The sequence below is a fragment of the Bombina bombina genome, chromosome 8 (assembly GCF_027579735.1).
Source record: "Bombina bombina isolate aBomBom1 chromosome 8, aBomBom1.pri, whole genome shotgun sequence".
Lineage (NCBI taxonomy): Eukaryota > Metazoa > Chordata > Amphibia > Anura > Bombinatoridae > Bombina > Bombina bombina.
In genome coordinates this window covers 5,234,735-5,255,578 of record NC_069506.1, presented here as the reverse complement: position 1 = coordinate 5,255,578, position 20,844 = coordinate 5,234,735, and positions in this window count along the sequence as shown.

The following is a 20,844-nucleotide window of genomic DNA, read 5'->3' as shown; positions in this document are numbered from 1 at the left end:
CTTCAGGTGCTACATGAACAATGTCACCTAACGCACATTGTTTTCTTGCTATGTGTGTAGCACTAGCCGGGTATAGTACATGCCACCTGATGCGTATGACCTTTTATAACCATCTAATTATTCTACTCACCTTAGGGAATAATATCTAGAGAGAAAACAAAGACCTCATTGTAAATGACTTGTGAATGTGTTTGTCTTCAATCTTCAACAAAAGCCATTGTTACCACAAGCTAGTAATGATGCCCCCAGCCCTGTTCTACATTTCCCATAGTGCTTAGACAAAAGGGTCTATTACTATTGATTCACACAGAAGTCTAGACCTGCAGTGTGTGTTTGTGTATATATATATATATATATATATATATATATATATATATATATATATATATATATATATATATATATATATATATATATATATATACACACACACACACACACACACAGTATCCCACAAAAGTGAGTACACCCCTCACATTTTTGTAAATATTTTTATATCTTTTGACAACACTGAAGAAATGACACTTTGCTACAATGTAAAGTAGTGAGTGTACAGCCTGTATAACAGAGTAAATATTGTATTATATCTTTTCATGTGACAACACTGAAGAAATGACACTTTGCTACAATGTAAAGTAGTGAGTATACAGCCTGTATAACAGTGTAAATATTGTATTATATCTTTTCATGTGACAACACTGAAGAAATGACAGTTTGCTACAATGTAAAGTAGTGAGTGTACAGCCTGTATAACAGTGTAAATATTTATTATATCTTTTCATGTGACAACACTGAAGAAATGACACTTTACTACAATGTAAAGTAGTGAGTGTACAACCTGTATAACAGTGTAAATATTGTATTATATCTTTTCATGTGACAACACTGAAGAAATGACACTTTGCTACAATGTAAAGTAGTGAGTGTACAGCCTGTATAACAGTGTAAATATTTATTATATCTTTTCATGTGACAACACTGAAGAAATGACACTTTGCTACAATGTAAAGTAGTGAGTGTACAGCCTGTATAACAGTATAAATATTGTATTATATCTTTTCATGTGACAACACTGAAGAAATGACACTTTGCTACAATGTAAAGTAGTGAGTGTACAGCCTGTATAACAGTGTAAATATTTATTATATCTTTTCATGTGACAACACTGAAGAAATGACACTTTGTTACAATGTAAAGTAGTGAGTGTACAGCCTGTATAACAGTGTAAATATTTATTATATCTTTTCATGTGACAACGCTGAAGAAATGACAATTTGTTACAATGTAAAGTAGTGATTGTACAGCCTGTATAACAGTGTAAATATTTATTATATCTTTTCATGTGACAACACTGAAGAAATGACACTTTGCTACAATGTAAAGTAGTGAGTGTACAGCCTGTATAGCAGTATAAATATTGTATTATATCTTTTCATGTGACACCACTGAAGAAATGACACTTTGCTACAATGTAAAGTAGTGAGTGTACAGCCTGTATAACAGTGTAAATTTGCTGTCCCCTCAAAATAGCTCAACACACAGTCATTAATGTCTAAACCGTTGGCAACAAAAGTGAGTACAAATTGGGCCCAATTGTGACTCGTTAGTGTTACAAACTCTCAGGTGTGAATGGGGAGCAGGTGTGTAAAATTTGGTGTTATCGCTCTCACACTCTCTCATACTGGTCACGGGAAGGTCAATAAAGCACCTTATGGCAAAGAACTCTGAGGATCTGAAAAAAAGAATTGTTGCTCTACATAAAGATGGCCCAGGCTATAAGAAGATTGCCAAGACCCTGAAACTGACCTGCAGCACGGTGGGCAAGACCATACAGCGGTTTCATAGGACAGGTTCCACTCAGAACAGGCCTCGCCATGGTCGATCAAAGAAGTTGAGAGCAGATGCTCAGAGTCATATCCAGAGGTTGTCTTTGGGAAATAGACGTATGAGTGCTGCCAGCATTGCTGCAGAAGTTGAAGGGGTTAGGGTTCAGCCTGTCAGTGCTCAAACCATACGCCGCACACTGCATCAAATACATCTGCATGGCTGTCGTCCCAGAAAAAGGCCTCTTCTAAAGATGATGCCCAAGTAAGCCCACAGACAGTTTGCTGAACACAAACAGACTAAGGACATGAATTACTGGAACTATGTCCTGTGGTCCGATGAGACCAAGATAACCATATTATCTCTATAACATACCTATAACACACAATATTATACATTAGCAAGAGCACTAGATAACAGCACTATTACCTGTCATGTAGTGCTACAGATACTACCTAGGTATCTCTATAACACATAATATTATACATTAGCAAGAGCACTAGATAACAGCACTATTACCTGTCATGTAGTGCTACAGATACTACCTAGGTATCTCTATAACACAATATTATACATTAGCAAGAGAACTAGATAACAGCACTATTACCTGTCATGTAGTGCTACAGATAATACCTAGGTATCTCTATAACACAATATTATACATTAGCAAGAGAACTAGATAACAGCATTATTACCTGTCATGTAGTGCTACATATACTACCTAGGTATCTCTATAACACATAATATTATACATTAGCAAGAGCACTAGATAACAGCACTATTACCTGTCATGTATTGCTACAGATACTACCTAGGTATCTCTATAACACAATATTATACATTAGCAAGAGCACTAGATAGCAGCACTATTACCTGTCATGTAGTGCTACAGATACTCCCTAGGTATCTCTATAACACAATATTATACATTAGCAGGAGCACTAGATAACAGCACTACTATTACCTGTCATGTAGTGCTACAGATACTACCTAGGTATCTCTATAACACAATATTATACATTAGCAGGAGCACTAGATAACAGCACTATTACCTGTCATGTAGTGCTACAGATACTATCTAGGTATCTCTATAACACAATATTATACATTAGCAAGAGCACTAGATAACAGCACTATTACCTGTCATGTATTGCTACAGATACTACCTAGGTATCTCTATAGCAAAATATTATACATTAGCAAGAGCACTAGATAACAGCACTATTACCTGTCATGTAGTGCTACAGATACTACCTAGGTATCTCTATAACACAATATTATACATTAGCAGGAGCACTAGATAACAGCACTATTCTCTGTCATGTAGTACTACAGATGCTACCTAGGTATCTCTATAACACAATATTATACATTAGCAAGAGCACTAGATAACAGCACTATTACCTGTCATGTAGTGCTACAGATATTACCTAGGTATCTCTATAACACACAATATTATACATTAGCAAGAGCACTAGATAACAGCACTATTACCTGTCATGTAGTGCTACAGATACTACCTAGGTATCTCTATAACACACAATATTATACATTAGCAAGAGCACTAGATAACAGCACTATTACCTGTCATGCAGTGCTACAGATACTACCTAGGTATCTCTATAACACACAATATTATACATTAGCAAGAGCACTAGATAACAGCACTATTACCTGTCATGTATTGCTACAGATACTACCTAGGTATCTCTATAACACAATATTATACATTAGCAAGAGCACTAGATAACAGCACTACTAATTCCTGTCATGTAGTGCTACAGATACTACCTAGGTATCTCTATAACACAATATTATACATTAGCAGGAGCACTAGATAACAGCACTATTACCTGTCATGTAGTGCTACAGATACTATCTAGGTATCTCTATAACACATAATATTATACATTAGCAAGAGAACTAGATAACAGCACTATTACCTGTCATGTAGTGCTACATATACTACCTAGGTATCTCTATAACACAATATTATACATTAGCAAGAGCAGTAGATAACAGCACTATTACCTGTCATGTAGTGCTACAGATACTACCTAGGTATCTCTATAACACACAATATTATACATTAGCAAGAGCACTAGATAACAGCACTATTACCTGTCATGTAGTGCTACAGATACTACCTAGGTATCTCTATAACACACAATATTATACATTAGCAAGAGCACTAGATAACAGCACTATTATCTGTCATGTAGTGCTACAGATACTACCTAGGTATCTCTATAACACAATATTATACATTAGTAAGAGCACTAGATAACAGCACTATTACCTGTCATGTAGTGCTACAGATACTACCTAGGTATCTCTATAGCACAATATTATACATTAGCAAGAGCACTAGATAACAGCACTATTACCTGTCATGTAGTGCTACAGATACTACCTAGGTATCTCTATAACACAATATTATACATTAGCAGGAGCACTAGATAACAGCACAATTCTCTGTCATGTAGTACTACAGATGCTACCTAGGTATCTCTATAACACAATATTATACATTAGCAAGAGCACTAGATAGCAGCACTATTACCTGTCATGTAGTGCTACAGATACTCCCTAGGTATCTCTATAACACAATATTATACATTAGCAGGAGCACTAGATAACAGCACTACTATTACCTGTCATGTAGTGCTACAGATACTACCTAGGTATCTCTATAACACAATATTATACATTAGCAGGAGCACTAGATAACAGCACTATTACCTGTCATGTAGTGCTACAGATACTATCTAGGTATCTCTATAACACAATATTATACATTAGCAAGAGCACTAGATAACAGCACTATTACCTGTCATGTATTGCTACAGATACTACCTAGGTATCTCTATAACACACAATATTATACATTAGCAAGAGCACTAGATAACAGAACTACTATTACCTGTCATGTAGTGCTACATATACTACCTAGGTATCTCTATAACACAATATTATACATTAGCAAGAGCAGTAGATAACAGCACTATTACCTGTCATGTAGTGCTACAGATACTACCTAGGTATCTCTATAACACACAATATTATACATTAGCAAGAGCACTAGATAACAGCACTATTACCTGTCATGTAGTGCTACAGATACTACCTAGGTATCTCTATAGCAAAATATTATACATTAGCAAGAGCACTAGATAACAGCACTATTACCTGTCATGTAGTGCTACAGATACTACCTAGGTATCTCTATAACACAATATTATACATTAGCAGGAGCACTAGATAACAGCACTATTCTCTGTCATGTAGTACTACAGATGCTACCTAGGTATCTCTATAACACAATATTATACATTAGCAAGAGCACTAGATAACAGCACTATTACCTGTCATGTAGTGCTACAGATATTACCTAGGTATCTCTATAACACACAATATTATACATTAGCAAGAGCACTAGATAACAGCACTATTACCTGTCATGTAGTGCTACAGATACTACCTAGGTATCTCTATAACACACAATATTATACATTAGCAAGAGCACTAGATAACAGCACTATTACCTGTCATGCAGTGCTACAGATACTACCTAGGTATCTCTATAACACACAATATTATACATTAGCAAGAGCACTAGATAACAGCACTATTACCTGTCATGTAGTGCTACAGATACTACCTAGGTATCTCTATAGCACAATATTATACATTAGCAAGAGCACTAGATAACAGCACTATTACCTGTAATGTAGTGCTACAGATACTACCTAGGTATCTCTATAACACATAATATTATACATTAGCAAGAGCACTAGATAACAGCACTATTACCTGTCATGTATTGCTACAGATACTACCTAGGTATCTCTATAACACAATATTATACATTAGCAAGAGCACTAGATAACAGCACTACTAATTCCTGTCATGTAGTGCTACAGATACTACCTAGGTATCTCTATAACACAATATTATACATTAGCAGGAGCACTAGATAACAGCACTATTACCTGTCATGTAGTGCTACAGATACTATCTAGGTATCTCTATAACACATAATATTATACATTAGCAAGAGAACTAGATAACAGCACTATTACCTGTCATGTAGTGCTACATATACTACCTAGGTATCTCTATAACACAATATTATACATTAGCAAGAGCAGTAGATAACAGCACTATTACCTGTCATGTAGTGCTACAGATACTACCTAGGTATCTCTATAACACACAATATTATACATTAGCAAGAGCACTAGATAACAGCACTATTACCTGTCATGTAGTGCTACAGATACTACCTAGGTATCTCTATAACACACAATATTATACATTAGCAAGAGCACTAGATAACAGCACTATTATCTGTCATGTAGTGCTACAGATACTACCTAGGTATCTCTATAACACAATATTATACATTAGTAAGAGCACTAGATAACAGCACTATTACCTGTCATGTAGTGCTACAGATACTACCTAGGTATCTCTATAGCACAATATTATACATTAGCAAGAGCACTAGATAACAGCACTATTACCTGTCATGTAGTGCTACAGATACTACCTAGGTATCTCTATAACACAATATTATACATTAGCAGGAGCACTAGATAACAGCACAATTCTCTGTCATGTAGTACTACAGATGCTACCTAGGTATCTCTATAACACAATATTATACATTAGCAAGAGCACTAGATAGCAGCACTATTACCTGTCATGTAGTGCTACAGATACTCCCTAGGTATCTCTATAACACAATATTATACATTAGCAGGAGCACTAGATAACAGCACTACTATTACCTGTCATGTAGTGCTACAGATACTACCTAGGTATCTCTATAACACAATATTATACATTAGCAGGAGCACTAGATAACAGCACTATTACCTGTCATGTAGTGCTACAGATACTATCTAGGTATCTCTATAACACAATATTATACATTAGCAAGAGCACTAGATAACAGCACTATTACCTGTCATGTATTGCTACAGATACTACCTAGGTATCTCTATAACACACAATATTATACATTAGCAAGAGCACTAGATAACAGAACTACTATTACCTGTCATGTAGTGCTACATATACTACCTAGGTATCTCTATAACACAATATTATACATTAGCAAGAGCAGTAGATAACAGCACTATTACCTGTCATGTAGTGCTACAGATACTACCTAGGTATCTCTATAACACACAATATTATACATTAGCAAGAGCACTAGATAACAGCACTATTACCTGTCATGTAGTGCTACAGATACTACCTAGGTATCTCTATAGCAAAATATTATACATTAGCAAGAGCACTAGATAACAGCACTATTACCTGTCATGTAGTGCTACAGATACTACCTAGGTATCTCTATAACACAATATTATACATTAGCAGGAGCACTAGATAACAGCACTATTCTCTGTCATGTAGTACTACAGATGCTACCTAGGTATCTCTATAACACAATATTATACATTAGCAAGAGCACTAGATAACAGCACTATTACCTGTCATGTAGTGCTACAGATATTACCTAGGTATCTCTATAACACACAATATTATACATTAGCAAGAGCACTAGATAACAGCACTATTACCTGTCATGTAGTGCTACAGATACTACCTAGGTATCTCTATAACACACAATATTATACATTAGCAAGAGCACTAGATAACAGCACTATTACCTGTCATGCAGTGCTACAGATACTACCTAGGTATCTCTATAACACACAATATTATACATTAGCAAGAGCACTAGATAACAGCACTATTACCTGTCATGTAGTGCTACAGATACTACCTAGGTATCTCTATAGCACAATATTATACATTAGCAAGAGCACTAGATAACAGCACTATTACCTGTAATGTAGTGCTACAGATACTACCTAGGTATCTCTATAACACATAATATTATACATTAGCAAGAGCACTAGATAACAGCACTATTACCTGTCATGTATTGCTACAGATACTACCTAGGTATCTCTATAACACAATATTATACATTAGCAAGAGCACTAGATAACAGCACTACTAATTCCTGTCATGTAGTGCTACAGATACTACCTAGGTATCTCTATAACACAATATTATACATTAGCAGGAGCACTAGATAACAGCACTATTACCTGTCATGTAGTGCTACAGATACTATCTAGGTATCTCTATAACACATAATATTATACATTAGCAAGAGAACTAGATAACAGCACTATTACCTGTCATGTAGTGCTACATATACTACCTAGGTATCTCTATAACACAATATTATACATTAGCAAGAGCAGTAGATAACAGCACTATTACCTGTCATGTAGTGCTACAGATACTACCTAGGTATCTCTATAACACACAATATTATACATTAGCAAGAGCACTAGATAACAGCACTATTACCTGTCATGTAGTGCTACAGATACTACCTAGGTATCTCTATAACACACAATATTATACATTAGCAAGAGCACTAGATAACAGCACTATTATCTATCATGTAGTGCTACAGATACTACCTAGGTATCTCTATAACACAATATTATACATTAGTAAGAGCACTAGATAACAGCACTATTACCTGTCATGTAGTGCTACAGATACTACCTAGGTATCTCTATAGCACAATATTATACATTAGCAAGAGCACTAGATAACAGCACTATTACCTGTCATGTAGTGCTACAGATACTACCTAGGTATCTCTATAACACAATATTATACATTAGCAGGAGCACTAGATAACAGCACAATTCTCTGTCATGTAGTACTACAGATGCTACCTAGGTATCTCTATAACACAATATTATACATTAGCAAGAGCACTAGATAACAGCACTATTACCTGTCATGTAGTGCTACAGATACTACCTAGGTATCTCTATAACACAATATTATACATTAGCAAGAGCACTAGATAACATTACTATTACCTGTCATGTAGTGCTACAGATACTACCTAGGTATCTCTATAACACAATATTATACATTAGTAAGAGCACTAGATAACAGCACTATTACCTGTCATATAGTGCTACAGATACTACCTAGGTATCTCTATAACACATAATATTATACATTAGCAAGAGCACTAGATAACAGCATTATTACCTGTCATGTAGTGCTACAGATACTACCTAGGTATCTCTATAACACAATATTATACATTAGCAAGAGCACTAGATAACAGCACTATTACCTGTCATGTAGTGCTACAGATACTACCTAGGTATCTCTATAACACATAATATTATACATTAGCAAGAGCATTAGATAACAGCACTATTACCTGTCATGTAGTGCTACAGATACTACCTAGGTATCTCTATAGCACAATATTATACATTAGCAAGAGCACTAGATAACAGCACTATTACGCGTCTTGTAATGCTACAGATACTACCTAGGTATCTCTATAACACATAATATTATACATTAGCAAGAGCATTAGATAACAGCACTATTACCTGTCATGTAGTGCTACAGATACTACCTAGGTATCTCTATAGCACAATATTATACATTAGCAAGAGCACTAGATAACAGCACTATTACGTGTCTTGTAATGCTACAGATACTACCTAGGTACCTCTATAACACACAATATCATACATTAGCAAGAGCACTAGATAACAGCACTATTACCTATCATGTAGTGCTACAGATACTACCTAGGTATCTCTATAACACAATATTATACATTAGCAAGAGCACTAGATAACAGCACTATTACCTGTCATGTTGTTCTACAGATACTACCTAGGTATCTCTATAACACACAATATTATACATTAGCAAGATTACTAGATAACAGCACTATTACCTGTCATGTAGTGCTACAGATACTACCTAGGTATCTCTATAACACACAATATTATACATTAGCGAGAGCACTGTATAACAGTGTAAATTTGCTGTCCCCTCAAAATAGCTCAACACACAGTCATTAATGTCTAAACCGTTGGCAACAAAAGTGAGTACAAATTGGGCCCAATTGTGACTCGTTAGTGTTACAAAGTCTCAGGTGTGAATAGGGAGCAGGTGTGTAAAATTTGGTGTTATCGCTCTCACACACTCTCATACTGGTCACGGGAAGGTCAATAAAGCACCTTATGGCAAAGAACTCTGAGGATCTGAAAAAAAGAATTGTTGCTCTACATAAAGATGGCCCAGGCTATAAGAAGATTGCCAAGACCCTGAAACTGACCTGCAGCACGGTGGGCAAGAACATACAGCGGTTTCATAGGACAGGTTCCACTCAGAACAGGCCTCGCCATGGTCGATCAAAGAAGTTGAGAGCACATGCTCAGCATCATATCCAGACGTTGTCTTTGGGAAATAGATGTATGAGTGCTGCCAGCAATGCTGCAGAAGTTGAAGGGGTTAGGGTTCAGCCTGTCAGTGCTCAAACCATACGCCGCACACTGCATCAAATACATCTGCATGGCTGTCGTCCCAGAAAAAGGCCTCTTCTAAAGATGATGCCCAAGTAAGCCCACAAACAGTTTGCTGAACACAAACAGACTAAGGACATGAATTACTGGAACTATGTCCTGTGGTCCGATGAGACCAAGATAACCATATTATCTCTATAACATACCTATAACACACAATATTATACATTAGCAAGAGCACTAGATAACAGCACTATTACCTGTCATGTAGTGCTACAGATACTACCTAGGTATCTCTATAGCACAATATTATACATTAGCAAGAGCACTAGATAACAGCACTATTACCTGTAATGTAGTGCTACAGATACTACCTAGGTATCTCTATAACACATAATATTATACATTAGCAAGAGCACTAGATAACAGCACTATTACCTGTCATGTAGTGCTACAGATACTACCTAGGTATCTCTATAGCACAATATTATACATTAGCAAGAGCACTAGATAACAGCACTATTACCTGTAATGTAGTGCTACAGATACTACCTAGGTATCTCTATAACACAATATTATACATTAGCAAGAGCACTAGATAACAGCACTATTACCTGTCATGTATTGCTACAGATACTACCTAGGTATCTCTATAACACAATATTATACATTAGCAAGAGCACTAGATAACAGCACTACTATTACCTGTCATGTAGTGCTACAGATACTACCTAGGTATCTCTATAACACAATATTATACATTAGCAGGAGCACTAGATAACAGCACTATTACCTGTCATGTAGTGCTACAGATACTACCTAGGTATCTCTATAACACACAATATTATACATTAGCGAGAGCACTAGATAACAGCACTATTACCTGTCATGTAGTGCTACAGATACTACCTAGGTATCTCTATAACACATAATATTATACATTAGCAAGAGCACTAGATAACAGCACTATTACCTGTCATGTAGTGCTACAGATGCTACCTAGGCATCTCTATAGCACATAATATTATACATTAGCAAGAGCACTAGATAACTGCACTATTACCTGTCATGTAATGCTACAGATACTACCTAGGTATCTCTATAACACAATATTATACATTAGCAAGAGCACTAGATAACAGCACTATTACCTGTCATGTAGTGCTACAGATACTACCTAGGTATCTCTATAACACAATATTATACATTAGCAGGAGCACTAGATAACAGCACTATTACCTGTCATGTAGTGCTACAGATACTACCTAGGTATCTCTATAACACGCAATATTATACATTAGCAAGAGCACTAAATAACAGCACTATTTCCTGTCATGTAGTGCTACAGATACTACCTAGGTATCTCTATAACATAATATTATACATTAGCAAGAGCACTAGATAACAGCACTATTACCTGTCATGTAGTGCTACAGATACTACCTAGGTATCTCTATAGCACAATATTATACATTAGCAAGAGCACTAGATAACAGCACTATTACCTGTCATGTAGTGCTACAGATATTACCTAGGTATCTCTATAACACACAATATTATACATTAGCAAGAGCACTAGATAACAGCACTATTACCTGTCATGTAGTGCTACAGATACTACCTAGGTATCTCTATAACACATAATATTATACATTAGCAAGAGCATTAGATAACAGCACTATTACGTGTCTTGTAATGCTACAGATACTACCTAGGTATCTCTATAGCACAATATTATACATTAGCAAGAGCACTAGATAACAGCACTATTACCTATCATGTAGTGCTACAGATACTACCTAGGTATCTCTATAACACAATATTATACATTAGCAAGAGCACTAGATAACAGCACTATTACCTATCATGTAGTGCTACAGATACAACCTAGGTGTCTCTATAACATACAATATTATACATTAGCAAGACCACTAGATAACAGCACTATTACCTGTTATGTAGTGCTACAGATACTACCTAGGTATCTCTATAACACAATATTATACATTAGCAAGAGCACTAGATAACAGCACTATTACCTGTCATGTAGTGCTACAGATACTACCTAGGTATCTCTATAACACATAATATTATACATTAGCAAGAGCACTAGATAACAGCACTATTACCTGTCATGTAGTGCTACAGATACTACCTAGGTATCTCTATAACACACAATATTATACATTAGCAAGAGCACTAGATAACAGCACTATTACCTGTCATGTAGTGCTACAGATACTACCTAGGTATCTCTATAACACAATATTATACATTAGCAAGAACACTAGATAACAGCACTATTACCTGTCATGTAGTGCTACAGATACTACCTAGTTATCTCTATAACACACAATATTATACATTAGCAAGAGCACTAGATAACAGCACTATTACCTGTCATGTAGTGCTACAGATACTACCTAGGTATCTCTATAACACAATATTATACATTAGCAAGAGCACTAGATAACAGCACTATTACCTGTCATGTAGTGCTACAGATGCTACCTAGGTATCTCTATAACACATAATATTATACATTAGCAAGAGCACTAGATAACAGCACTATTACCTGTCATGTAGTGCTACATATACTACCTAGGTATCTCTATAACACACAATATTATACATTACCAAGAGCACTAGATAACAGCACTATTACCTGTCATGTAGTGCTACAGATACTACCTAGGTATCTCTATAACACATAATATTATACATTAGCAAGAGCATTAGATAACAGCACTATTACCTGTCATGTAGTGCTACAGATACTACCTAGGTATCTCTATAGCACAATATTATACATTAGCAAGAGCACTAGATAACAGCACTATTACGTGTCTTGTAATGCTACAGATACTACCTAGGTATCTCTATAACACACAATATTATACATTAGCAAGAGCACTAGATAACAGCACTATTACCTATCATGTAGTGCTACAGATACGACCTAGGTATCTCTATAACACAATATTATACATTAGCAAGAGCACTAGATAACAGCACTATTACCTGTCATGTTGTTCTACAGATACTACCTAGGTATCTCTATAACACACAATTTTATACATTAGCAAGATTACTAGATAACAGCACTATTACCTGTCATGTAGTGCTACAGATACTACCTAGGTATCTCTATAACACACAATATTATACATTAGCGAGAGCACTAGATAACAGCACTATTACCTGTCATGTAGTGCTACAGATACTAAATAGGTATCTCTATAACACAATATTATACATTAGCAAGAGCACTAGATAACAGCACTATTACCTGTCATTTAGTGCTACAGATACTACCTAGGTATGTCTATAACACACAATATTATACATTACCAAGAGCACTAGATAACAGCACTATTACCTGTCATGTAGTTCTACAGATACTACCTAGGTGTCTCTATAACATACAATATTATACATTAGGAAGACCACTAGATAACAGCACTATTACCTGTTATGTAGTGCTACAGATACTACCTAGGTATCTCTATAACACAATATTATACATTAGCAAGAGCACTAGATAACAGCATTATCACCTGTCATGTAGTGCTACAGATAATACCTAGGTATCTCTATAACAGATAATATTATACATTAGCAAGAGCACTAGATAACAGCACTATTACCTGTCATGTAGTGCTACAGATGCTACCTAGGTATCTCTATAACACATAACATTATACATTAGCAAGAGCACTAGATAACAGCACTATTACCTGTCATGTAGTGCTACAGATACTACCTAGGTATCTCTACAACACACAATTTTATACATTAGCAAGATTACTAGATAACAGCACTATTACCTGTCATGTAGTGCTACAGATACTACCTAGGTATCTCTATAACACACAATATTATACATTACCAAGAGCACTAGATAACAGCACTATTACCTGTCATGTAGTTCAACAGATACTACCTAGGTGTCTCTATAACATACAATATTATACATTAGCAAGATCACTAGATAACAGCACTATTACCTGTCATGTAGTGCTACAGATACTACCTAGGTATCTCTATAACACACAATATTATACATTAGCGAGAGCACTAGGTAACAGCACTATTTCCTGTCATGTAGTGCTACAGATACTACCTAGGTATCTCTATAACACAATATTATACATTAGCAGGAGCACTAGATAACAGCACTATTACCTGTCATGTAGTGCTACAGATAGTACCTAGGTATCTCTATAACACACAATATTATACATTAGCAAGAGCACTAGATAACAGCACTATTACCTATCATGTAGTGCTACAGATACTACCTAGGTATCTCTATAGCATAATATTATACATTAGCAAGAGCACTAGATAACAGCACTATTACCTGTCATGTAGTGCTACAGATACTACCTAGGTATCTCTATAACACAATATTATACATTAGCAAGAGCACTAGATAACAGCACTATTACCTGTCATGTAGTGCTACAGATACTACCTAGGTTTCTCTATAACACATAATATTATATATTAGCAAGAGCATTAGATAACAGCACTATTACCTGTCATGTAGTGCTACAGATACTACCTAGGTATCTCTATAGCACAATATTATACATTAGCAAGAGCACTAGATAACTGCACTATTACGTGTCTTGTAATGCTACAGATACTACCTAGGTATCTCTATAACACACAATATTATACATTAGCAAGAGCACTAGATAACAACACTATTACCTATCATGTAGTGCTACAGATACTACCTAGGTATCTCTATAACACACAATATTATACATTAGCAAGAGCACTAGATAACAGCACTATTACCTGTCATGTAGTGCTACAGATACTACCTAGGTATCTCTATAACACATAAAATTATACATTAGCAAGAGCATTAGATAACAGCACTATTACCTGTCATGTAGTGCTACAGATACTACCTAGGTATCTCTATAGCACAATATTATACATTAGCAAGAGCACTAGATAACAGCACTATTACGTGTCTTGTAATGCTACAGATACTACCTAGGTATCTCTATAACACACAATATTATACATTAGCAAGAGCACTAGATAACAGCACTATTACCTGTCATGTAGTGCTACAGATACTACCTAGGTATCTCTATAACACACAATATTATACATTAGCAAGAGCACTAGATAACAGCACTATTACCTATCATGTAGTGCTACAGATACTACCTAGGTGTCTCTATAACATACAATATTATACATTAGCAAGACCACTAGATAACAGCCTATTACTAGCAGCACTGGCTACTGTAAGCTGTAAAGGTGAGACTGGGCATATTACTAGCAGCCAATTCGAAATGCTAGCCTTGATCAGTGGCTAGTAAAAACACTAGGAAAGCCTGGTTTCCCAATACACAATATTTCAAATAATGTCTGGATACCATATAACCACTTAGAGAGTGGACTAATAAAGGTGGGACATGTTAGTGTCCGAAGATACGTCTAAGGTGTGTAGCAGGTTATTGCTTACAAAATTAAGTAGGTCAGAATTATCTTGCTAATTAACGTGGCGTGTGTGACATACAATAAATGTCGTTTAAGGTAGTAACCTATGTGAGCAAAACTTGAGGTTTGGACAATCTATCTGTACCAATCCTAAAAAGGTAATCTAGGTTTAAGTAGATTGATTCTGCTAATTACAGCAGCGTATGAGATTTGCAATGTGTATTGTGTGAGATATATCCTCACGGTTTATCTGACTTGTTAAAATTCAGAATGTGGGTAAATGTTGTCTAAGAGAGTGATGATGAAAGATATTCGTGAGTGTTAAAGCTTTGTGTGTGATGGATACAAACTATAAATACAAGTAATAATAACACACTGGACGATTAAAAATAGCGTGAAACATCAAAGCAAATTCAGCGTGAAACAACGAAACAAATTCACAATTTTCTAGTGATTAATGTGAGCAACATTAAACTTTAACGAAATAGCGTGAAAAATCAGCGTAAAACAACAGAAAACAAATAAGCACTGTGAACACTGTGAAACACCTTGGTAGTGTTCAAAATGAAAAAAAGCAATTCAAAAAAGTCATGGTCCCTAAAACTTTAGAGCAAACCAGATGATTCAAAAAAACAGTGGCCACTGTGAAAAAAGAAACAATATAGTGAACAGTCAATCCAGATAAGTGAGTTTAAAACCCTCTGCTAGTATTAGCGTTCCTGTTATGATTCTGCAGCTGAAGCCGAATTGGAGTTAGAAACCGGAAGTCCTAGTCTTCTCTAGTTTCAGCGATACCTAAAAAATAAACATACAATAGTGCAGATAGTTTTCTTAATCGTGTAACAATTGAAATAGAACTCACCAGTCGACGCGTTTCGGTCTGTACTAGACCTTTATCAAGACTCTTGATAAAGGAGTCTTGATAAAGGTCTAGTACAGACCGAAACGCGTCGACTGGTGAGTTCTATTTCAATTGTTACACGATTAAGAAAACTATCTGCACTATTGTATGTTTATTTTTTAGGTATCGCTGAAACTAGAGAAGACTAGGACTTCCGGTTTCTAACTCCAATTCGGCTTCGGCTGCAGAATCATAACAGGAACGCTAATACTAGCAGAGGGTTTTAAACTCACTTATCTGTTTGTTGGATTGACTGTTCACTATATTGTTTGTTTTTTCACAGTGGCCACTGTTTTTTTGAATCATCTGGTTTGCTCTAAAGTTTTAGGGACCATGACTTTTTTGAATTGCTTTTTTTCATTTTGAACACTACCAAGGTGTTTCACAGTGTTCACAGTGCTTATTTGTTTTCTGTTGTTTTACGCTGATTTTTCACGCTATTTCGTTAAAGTTTAATGTTGCTCACATTAATCACTAGAAAATTGTGAATTTGTTTCGTTGTTTCACGCTGAATTTGCTTTGATGTTTCACGCTATTTTTAATCGTCCAGTGTGTTATTATTACTTGTATTTATAGTTTGTATCCATCACACACAAAGCTTTAACACTCACAAATATCTTTCATCATCACTCTCTTAGACAACATTTACCCACATTCTGAATTTTAACAAGTCAGATAAACCGTGAGGATATATCTCACACAATACACATTGCAAATCTCATACGCTGCTGTAATTAGCAGAATCAATCTACTTAAACCTAGATTACCTTTTTAGGATTGGTACAGATAGATTGTCCAAACCTCAAGTTTTGCTCACATAGGTTACTACCTTAAACGACATTTATTGTATGTCACACACGCCACGTTAATTAGCAAGATAATTCTGACCTACTTAATTTTGTAAGCAATAACCTGCTACACACCTTAGACGTATCTTCGGACACTAACATGTCCCACCTTTATTAGTCCACTCTCTAAGTGGTTATATGGTATCCAGACATTATTTGAAATATTGTGTATTGGGAAACCAGGCTTTCCTAGTGTTTTTACTAGCCACTGATCACGGCTAGCATTTCGAATCGGTCTTTTTTGCGCAATTTTACATTATTTTAAATTTTAACTGTTTGTTACCTGTCTTTTACTTGTTTTTTATTTGTGAATCTGTATGAATAAATGCACTTTTTATGCCAATTGTGATTTTAACTATTATTGGCTCAGACCCAGCCTTTTATTTGGCGCTTTGGTAACCTCCACCTTTATCTAAACTGTATATTGACTACTAGGAGTCAAATTTCCAAAGCCAAGGTCTTATTTTAGGTAGGCGCTCAGTGTACCCCATTGCATATTACTAGCAGCAATGACTACTGTAAGCTGTAAAGGTGAGAATGAGCATATTACTAGCAGCACTGGCTACTGTAAGCTGTAAAGGTGAGACTGAGCATATTACTAGCAGCACTGACTACTGTAAGCTGTAAAGGTGAGACTGAGCATATTACTAGCAGCACTGACTACTGTAAGCTGTAAAGGTGAGACTGAGCATATTACTAGCAGCACTGACTACTGTAAGCTGTAAAGGTGAGACTGAGCATATTACTAGCAGCACTGACTACTGTAAGCTGTAAAGGTGAGACTGAGCATATTACTAGCAGCACTGGCTACTGTAAGCTGTAAAGGTGAGACTGAGCATATTACTAGCAGCACTGACTACTGTAAGCTGTAAAGGTGAGACTGAGCATATTACTAGCAGCACTGGACTACTGTAAGCTGTAAAGGTGAGACTGAGCATATTACTAGCAGCACTGGTCTACTGTAAGCTGTAAAGGTGAGACTGAGCATATTACTAGCAGCACTGACTACTGTAAGCTGTAAAGGTGAGACTGAGCATATTACTAGCAGCACTGGCTACTGTAAGCTGTAAAGGTGAGACTGAGCATATTACTAGCAGCACTGACTACTGTAAGCTGTAAAGGTGAGACTGAGCATATTACTAGCAGCACTGACTACTGTAAGCTGTAAAGGTGAGACTGAGCATATTACTAGCAGCACTGACTACTGTAAGCTGTAAAGGTGAGACTGAGCATATTACTAGCAGCACTGACTACTGTAAGCTGTAAAGGTGAGACTGAGCATATTACTAGCAGCACTGACTACTGTAAGCTGTAAAGGTGAGACTGAGCATATTACTAGCAGCACTGACTACTGTAAGCTGTAAAGGTGAGACTGAGCATATTACTAGCAGCACTGACTACTGTAAGCTGTAAAGGTGAGACTGAGCATATTACTAGCAGCACTGACTACTGTAAGCTGTAAAGGTGAGACTGAGCATATTACTAGCAGCACTGACTACTGTAAGCTGTAAAGGTGAGACTGAGCATATTACTAGCAGCACTGACTACTGTAAGCTGTAAAGGTGAGACTGAGCATATTACTAGCAGCACTGACTACTGTAAGCTGTAAAGGTGAGACTGAGCATATTACTAGCAGCACTGACTACTGTAAGCTGTAAAGGTGAGACTGAGCATATTACTAGCAGCACTGACTACTGTAAGCTGTAAAGGTGAGACTGAGCATATTACTAGCAGCACTGACTACTGTAAGCTGTAAAGGTGAGACTGAGCATATTACTAGCAGCACTGACTACTGTAAGCTGTAAAGGTGAGACTGAGCATATTACTAGCAGCACTGACTACTGTAAGCTGTAAAGGTGAGACTGAGCATATTACTAGCAGCACTGACTACTGTAAGCTGTAAAGGTGAGACTGAGCATATTACTAGCAGCACTGACTACTGTAAGCTGTAAAGGTGAGACTGAGCATATTACTAGCAGCACTGACTACTGTAAGCTGTAAAGGTGAGACTGAGCATATTACTAGCAGCACTGACTACTGTAAGCTGTAAAGGTGAGACTGAGCATATTAAGTAGCACTGACTACTGTAAGCTGTAAAGGTGAGACTGAGCATATTACTAGCAGCACTGACTACTGTAAGCTGTAAAGGTGAGACTGAGCATATTACTAGCAGCACTGACTACTGTAAGCTGTAAAGGTGAGACTGAGCATATTACTAGCAGCACTGACTACTGTAAGCTGTAAAGGTGAGACTGAGCATATTACTAGCAGCACTGACTACTGTAAGCTGTAAAGGTGAGACTGAGCATATTACTAGCAGCACTGACTACTGTAAGCTGTAAAGGTGAGACTGAGCATATTACTAGCAGCACTGACTACTGTAAGCTGTAAAGGTGAGACTGAGCATATTACTAGCAGCACTGACTACTGTAAGCTGTAAAGGTGAGACTGAGCATATTACTAGCAGCACTGACTACTGTAAGCTGTAAAGGTGAGACTGAGCATATTACTAGCAGCACTGACTACTGTAAGCTGTAAAGGTGAGACTGAGCATATTACTAGCAGCACTGACTACTGTAAGCTGTAAAGGTGAGACTGAGCATATTACTAGCAGCACTGACTACTGTAAGCTGTAAAGGTGAGACTGAGCATATTACTAGCAGCACTGACTACTGTAAGCTGTAAAGGTGAGACTGAGCATATTACTAGCAGCACTGACTACTGTAAGCTGTAAAGGTGAGACTGAGCATATTACTAGCAGCACTGACTACTGTAAGCTGTAAAGGTGAGACTGAGCATATTACTAGCAGCACTGACTACTGTAAGCTGTAAAGGTGAGACTGAGCATATTACTAGCAGCACTGACTACTGTAAGCTGTAAAGGTGAGACTGAGCATATTACTAGCAGCACTGACTACTGTAAGCTGTAAAGGTGAGACTGAGCATATTACTAGCAGCACTGACTACTGTAAGCTGTAAAGGTGAGACTGAGCATATTACTAGCAGCACTGACTACTGTAAGCTGTAAAGGTGAGACTGAGCATATTACTAGCAGCACTGACTACTGTAAGCTGTAAAGGTGAGACTGAGCATATTACTAGCAGCACTGACTACTGTAAGCTGTAAAGGTGAGACTGAGCATATTACTAGTAGCACTGGCTACTGTAAGCTGTAAAGGTGAGAATGACCATATTACTAGTAGCACTGGCTACTGTAAGCTGTAAAGTGAGACTGTAAGCTGTAAAGGTGAGAATGACCATATTACTAGCAGCAATGAATACTGCTGATACCTGGAGTTATGTGACATAATTGCCATTGTTCTCAGCTATCTGGTTTTATATGAAGAAAAGGGAAGATGAGATTGAAATACAAACCATCTACTAGCCCTGTAGTGAGAATTTAATTCCCTCTG